The sequence below is a fragment of the Pelophylax lessonae genome (genome assembly GCF_965119305.1).
Source record: "Pelophylax lessonae genome assembly, chromosome: 11".
Taxonomy (NCBI): domain Eukaryota; kingdom Metazoa; phylum Chordata; class Amphibia; order Anura; family Ranidae; genus Pelophylax; species Pelophylax lessonae.
The window spans coordinates 149,367,914-149,380,053 of NC_138778.1; the positions used below are offsets into that span (position 1 = coordinate 149,367,914).

The following is a 12,140-nucleotide window of genomic DNA, read 5'->3' on the forward strand; positions in this document are numbered from 1 at the left end:
TAAGTGCTTGTGGGATTGTTGGGTGTCTTCATTTTCATATGCTCCTTGTTTTGTTCTTCAGTGCCGTCCAATTCTCCTATAAGAGCCGGTTCACACTAATCCGACTCAGTCGCCCCGACTTTGGGCGACTTTGAAGTCGCCCATGCACATGCAGCACGACTTCATCGCGGCTTGCAAACGACTTCTTCTCATAATAGAAGTCAATGCAAGTCGCTCCGACTTCCCCAGAAAATAGTGCAGGAACCTTTTTCTAAGTCGGAGCGACTTGAGTAGCTCTGATTAGCACGGTTCCATTGCACAGCATGGGGAGCTACTTGTCAGGTGACCAAGTCGCCTAACAAGTCGGAGTAGTGTGAACCGGCTCTAAGAGAATTTGAAATTTGGGCGATGCACAACACTGTTCTTCAGACCACCTTTCTCTTACATTTATTGACGGACACAGCCGCTCTTCATTTGTGACCATTGGGGTTCTTTTTGCCCTTACCCACATTCTCAAAAGGAAGCAATGGAGGGGTCAAAAGAACCCCAATGGTCAAGAATGAAGAGCAGGTGTGTCTCTCAATTAACTCGGAGAAAGGGATTTTATGCTGAGTCACAAAAAAAAAATATCTATTTTCTTTCGTTCATTGCCGGACACAGCTCCTGATCTTTATTACAATTGGGTTTTACTGCCCCTTACAGGAGTAGGACACTAGGCAAAAAATCTGGCTATGCCTGTGGACAGTCCCAGGGGGGTATACTCCTTCCCACTGCTATAGGTCCTCAGTTTTTTTTTTTTTCCTGCCTAATCAGGAGTAAGGACCTAGTTCCTTGCTGGGATCTTTGGTTCTGGCAATTTTTTTCCTTTTGGGTCAAAATGTTTTTCTCCTGTTTTTTTTTTCCTGTGAGATCTACAATCAACTGCTGGACTGGGCTGGATAATCTAGATCCAGTGGTCACCCCAATCTGGCCAGCGAGTGCGCGCAGACATCAGCTCCGCGCTAGGTCGGCCGCGACATAGCCCCACCGGATGGAATAGGCCTACGAGTTAAACACCTCGTGAGGTTACTTAACCACTTGCCGACCGCCGCACAACTATTTACGGCGGCGGTTAGCCCCTCACAGGCAAAGCGACGTAGGGCTACGACGCTAGCCTGTGAGGATATAGGGAGCGAGCGTGCGCTGCCGGAGGCGCACTCCCGCGCGGTCACGGACTCTCCTGCGCGTGTGTCCGCCGGGCTCTCGCGATCGTCTTTTACACCGGAAGAAAGGCAGGCGGCTAATGTAAACAAAGTGTAGAATGGTGATCATACGGTTCTGCTATGTAGGATCACTGTTCTTACACATCAAGCCACAGCCAATCACAGTTAGAAACACGCCCCTAGGGACACACTTAACCCCTCCCTCTCAAAAGTTAACCCCTTCACTGCCAGTGTCATTTTTACAGTAACAGTGCATATGTATAGCACTGATTACTGTAGAAATGTCACTGGTAACCCCAAAAGTGTCAAATGTTAGTCAAGGGTCCGGTCTGTCCGCCCCAATGTCGCAGTCCCGCAAAAAAAAATCGCAGATCGCCGCCATTACACGTAAAAAAAAAAAAAAAAAAACAAATCTTTCCCTTTGTAAACGCAATAACTTTTGCGCAAACCAATCAAAATACGCTTTTTGCGATTTTTACCAAACATATGGTTTAAAAAAAAATTGGCCTAAAGCTTTAAAAATTTTTAGTTTTTTACATTTTTTTGGGGAATTTCATATAAAAAAATGTGAAAAATATTGTTATTTTTGCAAAATTGACGCTCTGTTTTTGTTTATAGCGCATGATCAAAAAATCGCACAGGTGATCAAATACCACCAAAAGAAAGCTCTGTGGGAAAAAAAAGGACACCAAATTTGTTTAGGTACAGCGTCGCACGACCACGCAATTGTCCGTTAAAGTCACGCAGTGCCGAATCGCAAAATGGGCCCTGGTCAGGAAGGGGGTAAAATCTTCCGGGGCTTAAGTGGTTAAGACTGGGTCTCGGACCGAGTCAATGTTCCTCCTGGTCGGCAAACCCCCATTTCGATGGCAAGGGGTTTTGTCTGGAGCAGTGTCTGCCTGGTTCCTGGTATGGCAGTTATCCCCCCTGCTCCCCATGGAGGGTTTTGGGGTGGACGTGGGCCCCTGCTTGGGACAGTCAGACCCCTGGGTTCCCCTCCTTCCCATCAGCCTACCTCCTGGGGTGGGGACAGGGCGTTACACTGGCAATGGGGGTCGGGGTGCGCAGCCAGCGACAGGATTATTAGCTTTGCGGGGGTGGGGGGGATTTGTACCTGGTGGGGGCTTCTGCAAGGGCCCCTCTTTCTCCTAGAGTCTGTTCTTGAGGCCTAGGGATCCCTCCTTGGTTCCTGGGAGCCTCATGGTACCGTGCGGTGCCACCATTTGGCTCTAGCCTGTGTGTTTCTATGCACAGCGGCCATGTTTGTGTAGTCCGGTGGCCATTTTGCGGTTGTTTGCCATTGAAAATAGCGGTCGTGACAGTTGAGCCCTGTGGGTGGCGATATCGGCAGTGGGAGCCCCTCCTCATCACCTGGTGCTGACTCCTGGATCCTTTTGCTTCCTGATCGCCACCCCTGGAGTGCAGATTATCCTGGATGCTGCAGGTGCCTGTTTCTGCTGGGTGGTGAGTCTGGTGGGGTCCTCCCTCTCTGCAGAGGATCGCTTGGTGCTTTGTGCCTGGCGCCCGGGTGGTGCTGCCAGCATGTTGAGAGTTGTCCCTTTGCAGTGTTTACACTTTTGTGGGGTCCCCCTGCTGACTCATGGAGTCTTTGACCCACATCTCCACACCTTACTCCCTCTCTGAGGCTGCGGTGCCCTCCGGGTCCCAACCATCCATCGATGCACTAACGGTGGTCCTGGAGTCCTTTTGTATCCTGGGTAGAGGTGGCTTTCTGGCAACTGCCCAGCAAAAAGCACCCCCGCCTTCCCCTGTCTCATTAGATCCTGAATCTGATTCGGCAGCCGTGGACGTGGGTCATCCTGCTGGGTCAGCGACCATGGGCCCGGAAGCCTCAGATAGTGAGGATGATTCCTCCACATCTGCAACTGCGCATGAAAAGGCAATGGTGGAAGCACTGATTAGAGCTTAGATTGCGTGAGACCTTTAAGATGGAGGCGCAGGTTCCCTTTAGCACTCACAAGCCGTTCAGAGTGGCAAAGGTGTTTCCTTTCCCTGCCTATTTTGACAGAATTGTCGCTAAAGAGTGAGGATGACCAAAGCGTCCCCTTGGGGTCCCTAAGTGATTTACTTGGCGTTATCCCTATGAGGAGTCTCTTAAGAAGTGGACTTTTCCACCGGTGGTGGGCAACCATGATCCTGGTTGAAGAGTCTCTTGCCTTTAAGGATCTGGCTGACAGGAATGCGGAGGCTATGGCGCGCAATATGTACATTCTAGCTGGTTCGGCATTAAGGTTGATATTCACGGGGCGTGGCCGGGATGTGAAGCGGAGCGGTCGCACAGTGCTTGAGCTCCGGTCCTCAGTGATCATTATCTTCTTCCAGCCTCTCTTTTTTCAGCTCCGGCACCCCACTTACCTGCACCCTGGGTTCCAGAAGACGGGGGACATCCACGCGGCTTCCTCCGCTGTCTCCGGGGAAGCTCCGCTCCGGTAAGAAGTCCGGTGCTTCGGGTCCTGTCTCCAGCGCGGCCATCTTGCCCACGAGGTCTTCCATCTCCAGGATGGCAGCTAGCTCTCAGCAGGCTCCTAGCCCAGGGGCAAGCAAGGATCTGTCCCCATCCGACATTCTGGAGGCCATTAAAGTCTGCAAAGACACACTTACGGTCAAGATGGACTACATGACGACAGATATCAGCTTGATCCGCCACGACTTAGATAAATTTCGGTCCAGAATGTCGGAGGCGGAGGACCATATCTCCCAGCTAGAGGATTCAACCCGGGCGGACTCCAGGGATCTTCATGCCCTCCAACTGCAGGTCCGGGCATTGCAAGATCGGGCGGAGGACACCGAAAATCGGCTGCGGAGGAATAATATCCGGATCCTGGGCCTACCAGAGCGGGCAGAGGGCTCCCGCCCTGCGGAGTTCGCTGAGCAGTTTCTCACCTCCTTGCTGGATTTGGGGGATATGCCTCCGACGTTCGTGGTGGAACGTGCACATCGGGTTCCCCCGGCGCCCCCGATCCCGGGAGCCCCCCCCCCCCCGCCCGTTTCTGCTCCGACTTCTGAATTACCGGGACCGAGACCGCATCCTCTCCGCTGCCAGGACGAAGCCGGATCTCCGCTTTGAAAATGCCAAGGTCATGTTGTTTCCCGACTATTCCCCGGAGGTCCAGCGAAGACGGCGTATGTTTACGGACATCCGCAGGCGGCTGCGTGAGAAGGGGATCAAGTTTAGCCTGCTTTACCCTAGCCGATTGCGGGTGATAGATGGAGATCGCACGCGCTTTTTTGAGGATCCGGAGGCGGCGGCTGCCTGGCTTGACGTCCGTTAACCTCCCTGCTTGATCTCCCCCGGGGGTCCTGTGCCCGGTCGCGGTGCTCCTGATCCCCTGGATGCCTACACCTGCAGGTTTGACCACCTTCTCCTTTTTGTCTGCCCGGGCTTGTGACTGTCCCCCCCCCTTGATCCTTCCCCATGTCCCGGACTGAGACTGGTTGTCGGTTGCTCCTACATCCGCAAGTCTCCTTGAACTGGCACGGTCCCCCCCCCCCCCCCCTTTCCCACTTCCTCTCCCCTGTTGGTCGGTGCCGGCCGTTTTTTGCCCTATAGCACGGGATCCTGTCTTGCTACGGATCGGAGCCATGCCCAGGACTGACGTCGGGAAGACTCACCGGGAGTGCCGCTTCCCTCCTGGGATCTTTTTGAACTGACGTTGTTGGGGGTCCCCTTGGCGGACTGTCGTGGACTGACCCCCCTCAGAACTCTGGCCCGGGCCTCTGCTCCCGCTCCTGCTCCCACGAGGGGCTCGGCTGGTTGATGGCTGAGCCTGCTTGCACCGTTTTTTCTTGTTCGGGGTTCAAACTGTCCCCTGTCCCCCCCACTGTTAGGAGGGGGCTGGGGTACAGTAGGGTAAAGATACTATGTTGGGGTGTTTTGTTCTCCCCCCTGGAGAACTGCTTGTTTTTGTTTTTTTCTTTCTGTTTTGTATGTGTTTATCTGGTACATGGTCTGCTAGGCCTTGCTGCTCCCTGGGTGCCTATCCTGATTGGGGTCCCTCGGGGGTGCTCGCATTCCACATGTTACATGATGGCGTCTTCTAAATTGTCCACTTTCTCTGTGATTTCGTGGAATGTTAGGGGCCTTAATTCCAAATTCAAGAGGGCTCTCCTATTTCAATACCTGCAACGTTATAGCCCCTCCATTCTGATTCTGCAGGAGACTCATCTGGTGGGCAGCAAGCTTCTCTCACTAAAAAGGCCATGGGTACAAAAGTCCTTTCATGCCTCTTATTCTACGTATGCCAGAGGGGTCACCATTCTGATTCGGAAATCCTTGCCCTGCGAGGTGGAGGCGGTACATACTGACCCCTCTGGTAGGTATGTGGTACTGGTGTTCACGATGTGGCGACAGAGGTACGTGGTGGCGGGTATCTATGTGCCCCCGCCGTTTAAAGCTGAGGTCCTCTACACCGTCCTAGAAAGAGTCTCTAAGTACTGTCCTGCCAAGGTGCTTCTCCTGGGGGATTTCAATGCCATCCTCTCCCCGGACCTGGATAGACCTGTGCCACCCAAGACCTTCTCCGGGTACCTTCTCCGTTGGGCTGAGGCCGCGGGGCTTCAGGAGGTTTGGCGTTGGAAGTACCCTCAGGAGCGAGCCTACTCCTGTTTTTCGGCCACTTACAAAACGGCGTCCAGGATTGACTATGGTTTCGCCAATCCGTCGATGTTGCTGGATGTGGAGGGGGTCTCTTACCTCCCCAGTGGCTTGTCGGTCCATAGTCCCCTGCAGGTCGTCCTGCGAACGGGGTGTGATCGTGACGGCTCCATGTGGCGTCTCGGCGCCCATTGGGTCGAGCACCCTGATATTGTGACTCAGACCCCGTCCGTGATTCGTGAGTATTGGGACATCAATGCGGATACGTCCTCTCCCGGGATGGTGTGGGATGCCTTCAAAGCGGTTACGAGAGGTCATTACATGTCGACCATCAAAGCTGTCAAGGTGCGCCAGGCACTTACGGTGACGACCCTGGAGTCGGCGGCTGAGGAGGCCTCCGGCCGTTACGTTCGGGACCCCTCGGCGGTCAACTTTGAGGGGTTGCAGGCAGCCAAACGGGACCTGCATCTCCACTTGTCTGAGGTCGCCAGGCTGTCCATGTATCATGCTAGGCAGAGGTTCTTTGAGCACGGGGACCGAAATGGGAGGCTGCTGGCCACCATGTCTCATCATGATACCCCCCTCACATTGGTGCCTGAACTTACCTCCCCTACGGGGGAGGCGATCACCTCTCCGACGGGGATACTGGAGACGTTCCGGACTTTCTACTCACGGTTATATGATACTACCCTCCCGGGTGACCTCGGCCCGGAGGTCCTGCGGGGGCTTCTGGACCCCGTGGCTCTGGGCTGGCTGTCTGACTCGGAGCGTGTGGGTCTGGTTCGGCCGGTCACGGCGGAGGAGGTGGAGGTGGTGATTAGGTCCATTCCTAGGGGCAAAGCCCCGGGCCCTGACGGGTTACCTATTGAATTTTATGGCACTCACGTGGGAGTTCTGGCCCCTCTCTTGGCAGCATTATATAATGACTGTCTGGAGATGGGCTCTTTGCCACCCTCTATGGCAGAAGCCCATGTCATCTTAATTCACAAAGCCCCTAAAGATCCTAAATTATGTGCTTCTTACCGACCGATCGCCTTACTTAATTGCGATCTAAAAATCCTCACCAAAATCCTAGCCTCCAGGCTTCGGCCTATCCTCCCCTCTGTGATCGACCAGGACCAGACTGGGTTTATGGCCCGCAGGTCTACGGACATTAATCTGCGCAGGTTGTTTACGAATCTACAGACGCAGCATCTGAATGCTGGCACGAGGGTGGTGGCATCTCTAGATATAGAGAAGGCATTCGACTCGGTGGAATGGCCCTTTCTGTGGGAAGTGCTGAGGAGAATGGGATTCCCCCTTTTGTTCATCCGGTGGCTACAAATTATATACCGTTCCCCCAGGGCGGCGATCCATCTTGGGGGCCGGTTGTCTGCCCCCTTTTCACTGTACAGAGGCACGCGGCAGGGCTGCCCGCTCTCTCCGGCCTTGTTCGCCATTGCCATGGAACCTGTGGCTGAGGCACTTCGGACCTCTCCGGAGGTTCGGGGGTTGCGTGTGGCGTGGCTGGAGGAGAGGGTGGCTCTGTACGCAGATGACCTTCTGTTGTTCCTGCAGGACGCTGGTCCCTCCCTCCGGGGGGCCCTGGATATCCTGGATGGTTTTTCCAGGGTCACGGGCCTGCGGGTGAACTGGACCAAGTCTCAGCTGCTGGCGATCGATGGGGCTTCACATGCTGCCGCCCCGTCGGGTCTCGAGCTTCAGTGGGTTGATAGTTTTGTGTATTTGGGGGTGAGAGTTTCCAAAGATCCCACGGCCTTTATCTCACTGAATCTTGACCCTGTTGTGCGGGATATCAGGGCTAAACTGAAGGCATGGGAGAACCTCCCTCTATCCCTGCTAGGGCGGGTGAACCTGGTGAAAATGAAAATCCTCCCCAAACTGACGTATCTCTTCCGCCACTCACCACAGTGGATCCCCAAAGCTTTTTTTGCTAATCTCAATAAGCTCTTTTCTTCCTCCTTGTGGGGCTCCCGCCCTCCCAGGTACAAATTCTCCACGCTTATGAGACCTCAGTCTCAGGGGGGTCTCGCCTTCCCAGATTGCCATAAATATTTTTTGGCCTCCCAACTGGTCTCTGCGGTGTGGTGGTTGTCTCCAGACGCTTCCAACTCCGCGGTGGTGACGGAGGCTGCGGTGCTGGGGTCAGTGGAGGCGTTGACACACTTGCTTTTCCGGGGTCTCCGGGCTCCATATCCTTTGACTTCCTCCATGCGGACGATGATTAGAGCCTGGCGCCAGGGCCTGGCCCTGGAGGCCTACCCCGACACCGCAGTCTCCCCCAGTGCACCACTGTGGATCAATCCTACCTTGCCTCACCTCTACTCTCTGCCGGATCCGGCCGCCTGGACCAAGTTTGGTATTAAAAGGGTCTCGGACCTATCCTCAGACCTCTCCTTTCCCACATTCTCACGCCTCCTTGAATCTCACGGGTTGCCCTCATCCCACTTGTTTCGCTACCTGCAGTTGTCCCATGCCTTCAGGGCCCAATTTCCGCAGGGGGGGGGGGGGGGGCGGTGCAGTCGGACTTGGAGCGGATTCTCCGGTTTGACTGTTCTGACCGAGCGGCTTCCGTTCTGCATGCTCACCTCCTTCGGGTGTTCTCTCCGGAGCTCACGGGTCTTCGGGAGCGGTGGACCCGGGATGTTCCGGAGCTGGATGCGGAGGACTGGCAGCAGATGTGGGATTCCCCGTTCAAGATCTTGATCTCGCTCAGGGCCCGTATGGTACAATAGAAGATTGCACATCGGGCGTATCTTACCCCTCATCGCCTGCATAAGATTCATGGCTCTAACTCCCCGGAGTGCTGGCGCTGTGGCAGCACTCCTGGGGACTTTATACACATCTTTTGGACATGCCCGGCCCTGGCGGACTATTGGTCGCGGGTGTTCGCAGCGGCCAGAGGTATATTGCAGATATCGATCAACCCCACTCCGCGGTTGGCCCTCCTGGGCCTGCTGGATGATCTGCTGCCCCGGGTGGCGGACCGCACTCTCCTGGGTCTCATTCTATTCTACGCCAGGAAAAATGTTGTTCTTCACTGGAGACAGGGGTCCCCCCCCCCCCCCGCTTCGGCGGTGGAGGGCGCTGGTGGATTCAGTTATACCATTGTATAAGGATACGTATGCTCACAGAGGTTGCCCCAAGAAGCACGATAGGGTCTGGGCCAAGTGGCTGGCGGACTCCGCAATCCCGATCCTTGCTGAATGCCTGGGTGGGGATGCCCCGGCCGATGGCTAGTTGCCAGGGGGACACGGCGGGGTCCCCTCGTTTGAAGCCTGGTGGGTCCCCTGTATTGGTGTATAATTTTTTGTACCTTAACGTGATTTTAATAAGTTATGACTGCTGTTTCGGTGATTGCTTAGCCCCTGCGTGGGCGCCCCCCTCTGAATGCATTTCTGTTTCCAGCGCATGCCGTGTGTGGCGAGGCTGGTTGGTGGACCTATTGTACCAGTGTTTGTCTATATGTTGTTGACTTGTTTAAAACAATAAAAAGATTTTCAAAAAAAAAGGTTGATATTCACCATTGCCCTGGTGTCACAAACTCTGACCGAGTGGGCTAGGCTTTTACACTGTGACTTGGAGGGAGAACAGCTCCACCCTGCCTTTGCTGAGCTGGCGGACCAACTGGTTCAGGTGCTGCAGTTTATCTGTGATGCCTCTTTGGATGCGACTCCCCTAGAGGCTCGGCTCTGTTTCTGCTGGGGTCCTTCGGCGTGTCTTTTGGCTTAAATGCTGATCTGCAGATCAGACTTCTGAAAAGGCCTTAACTGATCTCCCCTTTAAGGGGATCGCCTGTTTGGGGCTACCCTGTATGACATCATTAAAGGTTTCACGAGGAAAGTACTTTTCTTCCGCAGGCTACTAAGGGCTTGGAACCTCGTCATAGACGTGGGCCCTCTTTCTCATCTCTCATAAGTGGGGTTTTTTTTTTTTTGTTTTATCCCTCAGTGTCAACTGACAAGGTGTAAGGCAAACCGGATTTCCTCCACCAGAAGGCCAGTACGGACTTTCGCTCACACCCATGCACATTGCACACCTGCACTCACCAATTAGCATTTGGCTCCCAGTGGCCTATTTAAACTGCTCTAGTACTGTGAGCAGTTGCTGAATGGTCTTTAGCTTGTTCCCGTGGTTCTGAGACCTGATCTGTCGTTACTACTCATCTGTGTATGACCCGGCCTGCCTTTGGACTTTGCCTCTGCCCGTGCTCCTGCTCTGTTGCTTACTACCCTGACCTTGGCTTGCGTAAACGGATCTGATCTGCCTGCTTACCCTGTACTGCGCTGCCCGGCTGTTATCGACCCTGGCTTATCTTCTGGACTTGCTTGCTGATTCGGTACCTCACTGCCCGGCTTCCGCTGGCTACTGCTCCCACGCTTTGGCGCCAAGCTGCCACTGCACCCTGCTCAAAGGACTGCGACTACCAGCTGTACCCACCTACGGAGTGAACACCACCAGCTAGCCGCTACGGCACTCATGCCACTCCTTGCCTTACACTCTGTTCCCACCTTCAGGAGTGTCAGGCGGGAGGAGAATCCAAATAAACCTGGTCTGGCAAGTCAAGAGCATGCTTTCCCAGAACCACGGACAATGCTCCTTCAGCACGAAGGTGCGCCCTCACCCATATTGAGGGTGGGGGGGGGGGGGTGCACCTTTCGTTGATTTCCGGTCCTGTTGACTTCCCTAGTACAGGAGAATTGGGTCCACAAAGTCATTCTGTTCGGCTACAAGATCGAGTTTCACTCTTGTTCCTTGTTTGAGGATTTGCATCATTTAATTTACAGAACATGCCCACAACTTTAGAGATGTGTTTTTTTTTTTTTTTTTTTTGTGAAGCAAACCACAAATGGGACAAAATAACAGAAAAAGTCAATGTGCATAACTATTCACCCCCCTAAAGTCAATACTTTGTAGAGCCACCTTTTGTAGCAATCACAGCTCCAAATCGCTTTGGATAAGTCTCTGAGCTTGCCACATCTTACCACTGAGATTTTTGCCCATTCCTCCTTGCAAAACTGCTCCAGTTCCTTCAAGTTTATTTCAGGTACTTGTATAGCGCTGTCAATTTACGCAGCGCTTTACATATATACATTGTACATTCACACCAGTCCCTGCCCTCGAGCTTACAATCTAAGGTCCCTAACTCACATACATACAGTAGGGCCAATTTTTTTTTATACAGGATCCAATTAACCTACCAGCATGTCTTTTGGAGTGTGGGAGGAAACCGGAGTACCCGGAGGAAACCCACGCAGGCACAGGGAGAACATGCAAACTCCAGGCAGGTAGTGTCGTGGTTGGGATTCGAACCAGCGACCCTCTTGCTGCTAGGTAAAGGGGTAACCACTACACCACTGTGCCGCCCAAGTTGGATGGTTTGCGCTTGTGAACAGCAATCTTTAAGTCTGACCACAGATTTTCTATTGGATTGAGGTCTTGGCTTTGATTAGGCCATTCCAACACATTTGCATGTTCCCCTTAAACCACTCAAGTGTTGCTTTAGCAGTGTGTTTGGGGTCATTGTCCTGCTGGAAGGTGAACCTCTGTCCTGGCCTCAAATCACACACAGAGTGGTACAGGTTTTGCTCAGAAATATCCCTGTATTTAGCACCATCCACCTTTTCCTCAACTCTAACCAGTTTCCCAGACCCGGCTGCTGAAAAACATCCCCACAGCATGATGCTGCCACCACCATGTTTCACTGCGGGGATGGTGTTCTTTGGGTGATGTGATGCGTTGGGTTTGCGCCAGACATAGCGTTTTCTTTGTTGGCCAAAAAGTTAAATTTTAGACTCGTCAGACCAGAGCACCTTCCTCCATACATTTTGGGAGTCTCCCACATGCCTTTTCGTAAACTCATAACGTGCAATTGTGTTTTTCTCTTACGTCCTCCGACAGTCGCCGCCTCTTCATATTCGTCACATATGGGGTATAAGACTTTGCTCCGAAGGAGTAGCTAGGCAACAGAATATGTTAACAATAAAGCTTTAACATATCCCACCCTCAAGGGGTGGTCCCCTCAGTCAATACCCTCCTACTTCCTGCAACCATATCTCAGTTTTAATGTCTAGCTTGTCAGGAGTGGCTGGCTCTCTCTGTGCTGGGACTTTCTGTCCCAGACTTTCTTCTTTTTAATATTTTGTTTGAGTTTTTTCTCTCTACCTTTTATTAGCTGTTATTTTGTCAGCGTTAGTTAGTTCTTCGGACGAAGAGGATCATGCGGACTGGGTCTCGGGCTGATCCCCCTGGTCGCAGGTCGTGGGTCAGTGGCTTCCCAGTCTGCCATCGAGCGTTCAGCCAGGTAACGCTCCTGGCATAGTGAACGACCCATCCCTGTTCGG

The 12,140-nt window shown here is 53.3% G+C and overlaps 1 protein-coding gene across 1 annotated transcript in view; it reads left to right on the plus strand.

Moving 5' to 3' along the window:
- NPEPPS (aminopeptidase puromycin sensitive) overlaps positions 1-12,140 on the plus strand; it is a 217,681-nt gene that overhangs the window by 87,401 nt on the left and 118,140 nt on the right. The gene's annotated exons all lie outside the window — the stretch shown is intronic.